At 45.5% G+C, this 11,522-nt stretch overlaps 1 pseudogene; it reads right to left on the reverse strand.

Moving 5' to 3' along the window:
• Positions 1 to 11,215: 11,215 nt before the first annotated feature.
• LOC126440176 (U6 spliceosomal RNA) lies at positions 11,216 to 11,312 on the reverse strand (annotated as a pseudogene).
• Positions 11,313 to 11,522: the final 210 nt, after the last annotated feature.

Genomic DNA, 11,522 nt, shown 5'->3' on the forward strand with positions numbered 1-11,522 from the left:
GTCGACAGCCCACCACGCCTCAAACAGGAAAATACAGCACTGTCCTTGCTTCTCCTCAGCCAACAAAGGAGGCGGCCACGCAGACTTGCGACCTCACCTTTAGTACCACGGTCGTCAGATCGGCCAGCGCAAAGATCGCCCGTTCAACCTCACCACTTTCGCCTGCCCACTCTATGGCTCACCCTTCGTTGGGTTCTGCTAAATCTCGAGCCCAAAGGTCTGACGCCAAGTCTTCGAAAAAAGAGCATACTCGTGAAGAGTTTTTACGTACCGCAACTTCACAACTATCGGTTCCTCCTTCATCTAAACATCATACTTCCAAGAAGGCTACAAAGAAACACAGTTCCTCTCCTTCTTCGCCAAGGCATGTCCCATCTACAACACCACCTGGCGGAAATCGCCCTCGGCCGTCTTCTGTGTCGCCGAGGCGCACTGCTGGTGGCCGGTCAACCGGCCGATCGCTGGTGGCAGGAGCTGCTCCTGACCAACCTATGGATCAGGATCTTCTGCCTTCGACTGAATGCCATTCCATGCTGTCGGTCGCAAGCTCTGAGCAGTCGTTGAGTTGACAGCGACCTTGGTCACATTCCTCCATTTTCTGTTCACCCTATGTCCATTATCCACTGGAATATCCGCAGCATTCGAGCCATCGGGATGAATTGTCGATCCTCTTACGATCCTACTCGCCGGTCATCTTCTGTCTTCAGGAAACAAAGCTGCATCCCCATGACCGCTTTGTTCTCCCTCATTTTCAGTCCATCCGATACGACCTCCCCTCTGTTGAAGGCACTCCAGCCCATGGAGGACTCATGATTCTTCTCCATGATACTATCCATTATCACCCAATCCCCTTAAACAGTTCCTTCCAAGCTGTCGCCGTCCGTCTTTCCCTTTCCGGATACACGTTCTCTCTCTGTACTGTATACATTCCATCGTCCACACCAATGGCACGAGCTGATCTCCTTCATCTTCTTGGTCAGCTTCCACCCCCCTATTTGCTGGTTGGGGACTTCAATGCCCAACACCCGCTTTGGGGATCTCCACATCATTGTCCACGTGGCTCACTATTGCTAGACGTCTTCCACCAAGCAGATCTAGTTTGCCTCCACACTGGGGTCCCCACATTTTTGTCTGCCTCCACGACCAATTTATCTCATTTGGACCTTGCGGTCGGTACTGTTCCGCTAGCTCGGCGCTTCGAATGGTTCGCCCTTGATGATACACACTCGAGTGACCACTTTCCATGTGTTCTTAGACTGCAGCCTCAACTGCCATGTATGCGCTCGCGACGCTGGAAGTTTGCCCAAGCCGATTGGACACTTTTTTCGTCTTTAGCGACATTCGATGACCGTCGCTTTCCCAGCGTCGACGATGAGGTCACACATATTACCGACGTTATTCTTACAGCTGCGGAACGTTCAATACCACGCACCTCCGAATTGCCCCGGCGCCCCCCAGTTCCTTGATGGAACGAGGCATGCCGTGGCGCAATACGTGAGCGGCGACGTGCTCTTTGCATTTTCCGTCACCATCCAACTTTGGCCAACTGTATCCGATATAAGCAGCTCTGTGCGCGATGCCGTCGCGTCATCCGCGATAGCAAGAAGGCAAGCTGGAAATTCTTTACTAGCTCATTGAACACCTTCACTCCCTCCTCGGAAGTTTGGAGTCGGCTTCGACGGTTCTCAGGCGCACCTAGTTTCTCCCCGGTCTCTGGGCTCACTGTCGCGCATGATACCTTAGTGGACCCCGTCGCAATTTCTAACTCATTGGGTCAGCACTTTGCTGAGATTTCAAGCTCTTCAAATTACCCGCCAGCGTTTCTCCCGAAGAAACGTGCAGCGGAAGTGCGACGTCTTGCTTTCTCCTCTCAAAATCACGAAAGCTACAATTCTGTTTTCTCCATGCGGGAACTCCAACATGCCCTCTCTTCTTCTCGCTCCTCCGCCCCAGGACCGGATGGTATCCATGTCCAAATGTTGCTGCATTTATCAACCCAAAGTCTGCGTTACCTCCTTCGCCTTTATAATCGAATTTGGACCGACAGTACCTTTCCCAGACAATGGCGGGAAGCTATTGTCGTTCCCGTTCCGAAACCTGGAAGGGACAAACATCTGCCCTCTAGCTATCGCCCCATTTCTCTCACGAGTAGTGTCTGTAAGGTTTTGGAGCGTGTGGTGAATTACCGTTTTGATTGGTGGCTGGAATCACGCAGTCTTTTAACGCCAGCCCAATGCGGATTCCGAAAGCATCGTTCTGCAGTTGACCATCTTGTTGCTCTCTCCACTTATATCATGAACAATTTTCTCCGGAAACGCCAAACGGTAGCAATATTTTTTGATCTGTAGAGAGCATACGACACCTGTTGGAGGACAAGCATCCTCCGCACACTGTTCTCTTGGGGCTTTCGAGGCCGGCTGCCCCTTTTTCTTCGCGACTTTATGGCAGAGCGCACATTTTGGGTGCGGGTGAACACTACTCTCTCCCGTACTTTCTCCCAAGAAAACGGGGTACCCCAGGGCTCCGTGCTGAGTGTTGTACTGTTTGCCATCGCCATAAATCCAATAATGGATTGTCTCCTTCCTGATGTCTCGGGCTCCCTCTTTGTGGACGATTTTGCGATCTACTACAGCTCTCAACGGACCAGCCTTCTTGAAAGACGTCTTCAAGGATGTATCGATCGCCTCCACTCGTGGAGCATCGAAACCGGCTTCCGTTTCTCACCCAGTAAGACCGTTTGTGTGAATATTTGGCGACGTAAGGAGTTTCTTCCGCCCTCCTTACATCTCGGTCCTGTCAACCTTCCGTTTTCCGACGTCGCTAAATTCTTGGGTCTTATGTTTGACAGAAAACTGTGCTGGTCCTCCCACGTTTCCTATCTTTCGGCTCGCTGTCTGCGTTCCCTTAACACCCTCCGTGTCCTGAATGGTACCTCCTGGGGAGCGGACCGAGTGGTCCTTCTCCGCCTCTATCGCGCCTTAGTGCGCTCGAAATTGGATTATGGAAGCATAGTCTACTCCTCTGCTCGGCCGTCTATTCTTCGGCGTCTCGACTCTATCCACCACCGTGGATCATGTTTAGTGTCTGGAGCTTTTTACACCAGCCCTGTGGAAAGCCTTTATGCTGAGACTGCTGAACCTCCGCTGTCCAATCGGCGGGCAGTCCTTCTGAGTCGTTATGCTAGCCATCTGTCTTCTATGCCTGCTAATCCAGCCAATGACCTTTTTTTCGATGCCTCCTTTGATGTAGGGTATGCAGGCCGCTCCTCCTCCCTACTACCCCCGGGAGTTCGCTTCCGTCAACTGCTCCATTCTCTTTCCTTCCGCGTTCCTAAAACCTTCTTGACAACTTGGGGTACAGCACCGCCTTGGCTCCGTCCCCGGATCTACTTGCTCCGTGACCTATGTCAATTTCCCAAGGATGGTACCCCTACACTTGTTTACCGTCGGGCATTTGCTGCTCTATGTGCACAAATGACGGACGCCACATTTATTTACACCGACGGCTCGAAAACATCGTTAGGTGTAGGGAGTGCCTATATTGTCGGCGACACCCCAAATCACTTTCGGCTTCCCGACCAGTGTTCGGTTTATACTGCAGAGCTTTACGCTGTTCTCCAGGCTGTTCACTACATCCGCCGCCATCAGCGGATACAGTACGTAATCTGCTCAGATTCTCTCAGCTCTCTCCTCAGTCTCCAAGCTCTTTACCCTGTGCACCCTCTGGTCCACCGGATTCAGGACTGTCTGCGCTTGCTCCACCTGGGGGGCGTCTCGGTGGCGTTCCTCTGGCTCCCGGGACACGCTGGTATCTGTGGGAATGAGGCGGCCGATATAGCGGCCAAGGCTGCAGTATCTCTTCCTCGGCCAGCTGTTCAGTCGCTTCCCTTCACCGATCTCCGGAGCGGTTTATGTCGCCAAGTTGCTCATTTATGGCATGCGCATTGGTCAACACTTCCCCATAATAAATTGCGGGAAGTGAAAGCCCTTCCTTGCGCTTGGACCTCTTCCTCCCGAACGCGTCGTCGGGAGGAGGTCATTTTAGCTAGACTCCGGATAGGGCACTGTCTTTTTAGCCATCGACATCTTTTAAGCGGCGATCCTCCCCCACTCTGTCCCCACTGCTCTCAGCTGTGGACGGTCTGACACCTTTTAATTGAATGCCCCTATTTTAATCCGTTACGCTCCCGTCTACAGCTATCGCCTGATCTATCGTCGATTTTAGCAGATGACACGCGCTCGGCCGACCGCGTTCTCCAGTTTATTAGTGACAGTGAAATGACGTCAGTCATTTGAAGCTTTTTTTTGGGACAACCAACCCCTTTCTGTAGTGGATTTTTAAGCATTCCTTCTGCTTTTAGTTTCTCAAATTTTATGACTTTGTTCCCATTGCTGCTGGTTTTAAATTTCGGTTTTTTCCTGTTTCCTAAGTCACGGGCTGGGCGCTAATGACCATAGAAGTTTTGCGCCCTAAAACCACAAACAAAAAAAAAAAAATTAAAAAAAAATTCCTGTTCGTTCTGAAAGTACATCTGCATAATTAGCGAATAACTGTACCAAATCCTGCTGTTGCATTGAGTTCAAATTTTCGGACTGTGATACTTTGTTCACAAGTGCGTCCACATTTGCTTTTAATTGATCACTTTGTACGTCTGGATAATAGAGATTTTGTCTTTGACAGTGTTTGTCTAAATGTAGTATCCACTGATTCCTACATTTTATGTTAATAGCATTACAATTAGGCACAGTTACCTCTTCAGATCTGAGCATGGAAAATTCTATCCTCCTACCCGCGTTCATCAAACTTAATTTTCCCCGAGAAAGGTCGATTATTGCGTCCCTTTCACTCAAAAAATCTACCCCCAAAATGCAGGCTACCTTTAAACCCTTTACTACCAGGAATGAGCACGCTATGGCTTCTCCCCATATATACATCTCTACCCGCACTTCTAGTTTAATTATTTGTCGCTGTGCACTGATGGCTCCAGAGACTTTACAATTGTTCACAGGAAAAGTCAGCATACGCTTTTCTTTCCCCAGTACTCTGAATAAGTCCATACTCATGACACTAACAGTAGCACCTGTATCTACGATTGCTTGCACATCAATATTGTTAATTTTGATCTCTCTTATCGCTTGTACTTTGTCTTTGTGCTCCTTTATGCACGTGGATGGTTCAGTTATTAATTCATGTCCCATCTGTACCCCGTCATTATACCTAAGGATACAGATTCCCGATGTTTTGTTCTGTGTCGGGCTGCTCTCACTCCAAACCTCAGCCGACGATGGAGAGCGTATCTCGGCTGAATCTAGTTTGTTGGATTATTGCTGGTGGATGGGTGTGGCTGATCTGTGTCACTGACCTCCACTATGTGTAAGTTGTGTTGCGTCGGCCGCCACGGTTGCGCAATTGGCGCATTTTGTGGTGGCGGTCGGTTATTGTCATATCTTTCACTGTTTTGCCGGTCCGGACTGGGCCTCTGGTTCTGTGGCCAAGTTCGGTTTGCATCGTTATAGGTATTACTGTTCCACGGCCCCCTGGCATTTTTCCATCTACTATTGCTTGGTGGGCCTGTTTCATATCGGTCATCAGACCTCCTTTTCCGGTCATTATTCACCGGCGGACTATTGCCGTTCCGGTCTCTACCTCTGTTCCCGTTTTGTACATAATCTTGTCGAAATAACACGCCTCCACCAAATAATGGAAACGGCGGAGGTAACAATAGAAGACATTTCTGTAACCGTTTCCGTTACTTCTAGCCTGTTCAGAGGCTGCCTTAACATCCTCCTGAATCAGGTCAATTGAGTCCAGAACAGACAAGAAATGTTCTATGTCGTTGTCCGGTACGTGTATAAGTTTTTCCTTTACGTGTATCGGCAAGTGTGATTTCAAAAGTCTGATCAAATCCCGGGATGAAATCTGCTCGTCCCAGTAACGGGTCTTATTAATGTACTTCTCAAAATATTTTCGTAAATTGCCTAATCGTGGAGAATACGGCTCTGGATTATATACCTCTTTCCGTAATCTCTCCTGAATACGTGTTGACCAATATTTGGCCAAGAATGCCTTTTCAAATTGCTCATATGTGTCGCAACTGTCGGCTGCTTCGGTTGCCCATAATGCAGCATCTCCTTGTATGTAAGACATAACGAACTGTATTTTCTGTGTATGACTCCAAACGCTAGGCAAAATGTTTCTAAATCCCTTGATAAACACTACAGGGTCAACAGATTTCTTCTCCGTTGCAAAGATCTGAAACTGTCGGTCTCTAATCAGGCTTTCTTCAATCACTATTTTGGAATGACGTTTATTTGTTTCGCTAACATTGGTTGCCTGTTCTGTCTCGCAGTCGCAATTTTTTACTGTTGTATTTATACGCCTATCATTGTTGGACCTGGCTGGCGTGACACACGCCTGTGCGTCGCCGTGCAGCAAGCTGGTTTCCAGCTCTGCAAGACGACACAGCGGAATATCAGTGTGTACCGCCTTTTTTAGGTCCTGCACTTCCTCATTGGAGCCTACGTCTTTGGCTTCAATCGCGGCGTGCACCTTCTCATCTATTTTTTTTTTATAAATTCATTTTCAATTTTGTGCACTTGTTTGGACATTTTGTGCTCAATTACTTGACTTGTGTCAATTTCTAATTGTTCCATCCTGTTATCCAGTACACTAATTTCACCCACGATACTGGCGTTAACCACCTGGATATTATCTACTCTGTCGCTCAGTTCTTGCACCGCTTTGGGTATGGTTTCGTAGTTTTGTCTCAAACTAACAATCTCACTTTGCATAGTTTCCAAAGATTGCATTAACTGCAAGTCTCTCTCATTCAAGCGTTGATCACGCTCTGCTTGTTTAGCATCACGTTCTCCATCGCGTTCTGCTTGTTTAGCATCACGTTCTTTATCTCGTTCTGCTTGTTTACGTACAAATTCAGCTTGGAAATTGAGCATGCGCTCGAACATAACTCTTAATGATTGCACTTCTGACACCTCACCACTCTCTGGTCCGTGTCTAGTGCTTGTGGGTGGCACAGTATTTCTACTATCAACTGAATCACTGGCTGGCAGTGGCAACATTTCTTGCCCTTCTGCCCCCAGATTCTCACATGGTACTTCCTTAATTACGCTACTAACATTACTTTGTGCCCCACTTTCTGACTCGGTATCACTACTTGCTAACTGTTGTTCATTATCCATGTTGATATCTTTCTGACTACGCAATCTAACCATAGTCAACAAAAGAAACAAAATCTGAACTAAATATCCTAACACTCAGGTTTCACTGACATAATCACACAAGAAATGGTCATTTGTTGAAACACACTTATTATATACTACAATGACTAACTACTCCAATGTCCTGTTATTTAAAAAAAAAAAAAAAAAAAACACTAACAACAAGCACACCACTAATGATCCGAGAACACTGCACTGAGGCTACTTTACTACCCACAGGACAACTACACTGTAGCTTTACCTTTTGGTGATCTATCTTGGGTGCAGCTGCCCCCTGGTATTGTGATAGGTAATTAATTTTTCGATATAATGAGCTCTCTTCTTCAGCTTGCCTCTGGGTATATAGTGTTCTCATGCAAAAAATCATATACAGGTATTACCACACAATATTGGTTAGGCAATACATACAATACATGAAAAAAAAATTATTGGTTGTTCTCCAACAAAGTTCGACTAAAATAATTCCCTAGTTATCTCATGGGTATTTTGTGGCCACTGCATATTCGAGCCCCACGTTGGGCGCCAATTTAATGAAATTTGCCTTTTCAAATTTAAATGGAATTTCATTAAAGAATAAAAGTAAATAATCATTACCTTTTTTAAATTTTTTGCGTTTAATTGCTTTGCCTTTCTTTCTTTCTGTACGTACGAACGAACTTTGTTGTAGAACCTCTCATTTACGTGTGGTAATAAAAAATTCATTTACACGGAACTAAGTACATTTAAAATTACGTGAACTCATATTAACTGATTAAGAATATTTATTTGAGAATTAAATCCTTCACATAATTCGGCCTTGGCACACATTTTCTAAATGCAGTGGTTTTTTTTTTTTTTTTTTTTTTTTTAATATTTACTGAATTCTTTCCCGGCGTTAGCTATGGAGCACAAGACTGTCTCTATTAGTAGAAAACGGTTAAATATTGCCAAGCCGACGTTTAATTATCACTGGTAAAACACACATCCCTATACATTTAAGTTATTTGAAAGAACCAAAATTGTTAAATTTCAACATTAACTATCCGCCTATGAATGCACAAATGTGAACTAATTTAAAATCCGTAAGTCTCAGGATCACTGTAAAAGAAGAACATTTTCTTAATTCACTGCTAATTTTTATCTGTTCCCGATTTACGGGTTTGGTTAATTTTTCTTAGCGGAACAATATTTTAAATGTGCCGCCGCTGCAAATCGGTCGGTCGCGGCACAGCCCAGCAACACCGCTAAAAATGCTGAAAATTATTTAAAGAAATATTATAGATGACATGGGCAAGCTAATTTACATTAATAATACACACTTTTGATAAATTATGATGTATTTATACCACAACAATAATTCAACTTACACTAGTTTGTAATTTCTGCTCTAATGGCGGCTAAATCTCGATACAGACAAAAGAAGTCTACCCATTCATAAAACGCTTCGTCACAGCTTCCTATCGCTTTCAGCTCTAAAGGAGGATGACCGAAGAATACATAGTACATTGTGCTTTTATACTACTGCTGACTATTAACACTTCTTTGTAATCTCACAACATTATTTTCCTCTGGCTGAATTTCACATCTCTGTTATCGCAGATATTGACACATTTCGCAATTACATTATGAATATAGAAATATTACCATCCTAAATACAGAGAGAATATTACTACAAAAATATTACAATAATAAGAAATGTCTTTTACACAAAATTCAATAATATTTTTTGCTAAATAATTACAGTATATACAAATTGTTCAGAGCGGCGTATATGGTACAATTAAATTTTAGTTTATTAATAGTGTGAGTTTGCCAGGGAACGTTACATGTGGAAGTGACCCAAGCTGGGACACTTTAATATGCTCCAGCACAACGGATTTAGTGTAACAGCCGGTTTTAGGTGAAGGGTAATGACTGAAGACACAGGCAGGTATGCTTAAGTGATATTACTACAGACAGGGATAGCATCCATGTGCTATGACCATAGACGTCATCATGATGCTGGAAACATTCATTTCGAGCGTATCCAAGATGGCGACCCATTATTTACCACAACACATGCGAAATTACAAATAAAGCCCGGTCCACAACATTCACAAAACCTAATAAAACTAGTAAAACAAATGCGGGAAACAGGAGGCTTTGGGCGGGGAGAAATTAAAAATTCACTAATAAAAACAACACCGATTAGTACGCAACATCTGGAAAGACCACTCAAAACTGCCGAAAACTAAAACCTCACAACACCATAAAAACTAATCGATCTGCACAAGAACATTGCGTAAGTGGATCAAAGTAAATTAATTAGACCTATCTCTTGCTGTGATTTATGTTTCTTAATTAGATCATGGGAGGAGGAACGTGGATCAATGTTTATTAAAAATAGAACAGCACCTTTGATCCTTGGACCAGGATATCAATAAAGCCCTCCACCCCCCCCCCCCTCCCTCTCATCTACAGGAGCCGATATTCCCATATCCAGTTGACGTGAGCAACTCAGTTCGGTACCAGGATCCGAATAACCCTTCCCCCAAAATAACAACAGCTGGCATCCCAAACACCAACAAACTTAAAATACTGAAAGGAACAGTAAACAAAAATCCCACAATTAAAATCAATAAAATATACATAAAAAACCCAAGACTTACTACACTTACAGTAAAAGAATGAACTCGTGCCTACACCTAGACTGATTCCCCATCTCTCTCTCTCTCTCTCTCTCTCTCTCTCTCTCTCTCTCTCTCTCTCTCTCTCTCTCTCTCTCCCTCCCTCCTGCCCCCCCCCCTCACTCACACTCTCACAAATACACACATTTACAGACGCATTGTGTTGTATCGAACTGGGGACCTAGAAACGACGGAGAGGCTCCGTCCCCGCCGAGCCCTCAGTGGTACACAACCCCACAACAGGCTACAGCAGTCCACTCACCCCACCGCCGCCCCACAATGAACCCAAGGTGATTGTGCGGTTTGTCCCCCAGTGGACCCCCCAGGAACGTCTCACACCAGATGAGTGTAACCCCAATGTGTTCGTGGGAGAGTAATTATGGTGTACGCGTACTTGGAGACAGTGTTTGCGCAGCGATCGCCGACACAGTGTAACTGAATCGGAATAAGCGGAACCAGCCCGCATTCGGCGAGGCAGATGGAAAACCGCCTTAAAAACCATCCACAGGCTAGCCGGCACAGCGGACCTCGATACTAATCTGCCGGGAGGATTCGTGCAAGGGACCGGCACGCCTTCCCGCCCAGAAAGCAGTGCATACAGACCCATAAAACCACAAACAAAGAAACACACAAACAAACATACACACAAACTACCTCACGCAACACCACAACCACCCCCCTTCCCCAACAAACCACACCCCTATATCCACATGAAGAAACACCACACACCACATAAAAATAGCCATCAGGTACGCTTCCACTCCAACAGTACTCAAGACGAAACTGCTGATTCGAAGTGGGCCTTTTCCCCCGCCCCATAACACTCAGTACCATGGTTACCTGTCAACTGACACCAGCCCCTAGACCGCAGCCCCCTACATAAAGACATATGACAGGAGAACCTTTTCAATATGTTGCTCTATCAACACTACCAAAACCTGTTTTGTACACCTCTTTACCACAAACGCACTGTGTACGCCTCTCCACCACCCGAAAAATCGAACCTGTTGAGAGATAAACCCGGGACGACTGCCCCCACACAGCTCGGTGCAGCCAGTGACGAGTAGCTGTGCCGGTGTGCACAGCGTAACTGCGGTTTTGTAGCGCTTCCTGTCTTGCCATTAGAGTACAAGTTTGTAATGCACACCGTGGTGAGTGAAAGGTTGGCTGGCAGTATTGTCATGATATATTGTCAATAAAGGTAAGTAGACGAGACCTGCGTAAATTTAGGGCGTAGGTAGTCACAAATGAGTGCAAATACGAAGCTAAACTTGTCTCTCATCACCTACTTATATCCTCAGACATCTTAACGTCAGAGAGTGACGTTGCGAAAACATTGTGTAACGGTTCACGATTTTGCGCCTCGTATAGGGGCCATGCTAATCTTCTCTGTATCCTTTGAAGCGATATGATAACGGCAGATGCAGCTTCTCAGTGTACTTGGAATGTACTTGTTTCGGCGGTACGTATACTAAAATTCAAACGTGTCTCGACTCGGGCTTAGCTTTGCTGTGCCGTGACAAGGGGCACAAGACTTACCAAGCGCTAATCTGTCAATCAACTGCTGTGAAATATGATTGTTAATAAGTGGTGACGCCAAACTTAGATTGTAGTGCAGCATACTCTCAGCATCCGCCCA

The sequence above is a fragment of the Schistocerca serialis genome, unplaced genomic scaffold, assembly GCF_023864345.2.
Source record: "Schistocerca serialis cubense isolate TAMUIC-IGC-003099 unplaced genomic scaffold, iqSchSeri2.2 HiC_scaffold_1353, whole genome shotgun sequence".
NCBI lineage: Eukaryota > Metazoa > Arthropoda > Insecta > Orthoptera > Acrididae > Schistocerca > Schistocerca serialis.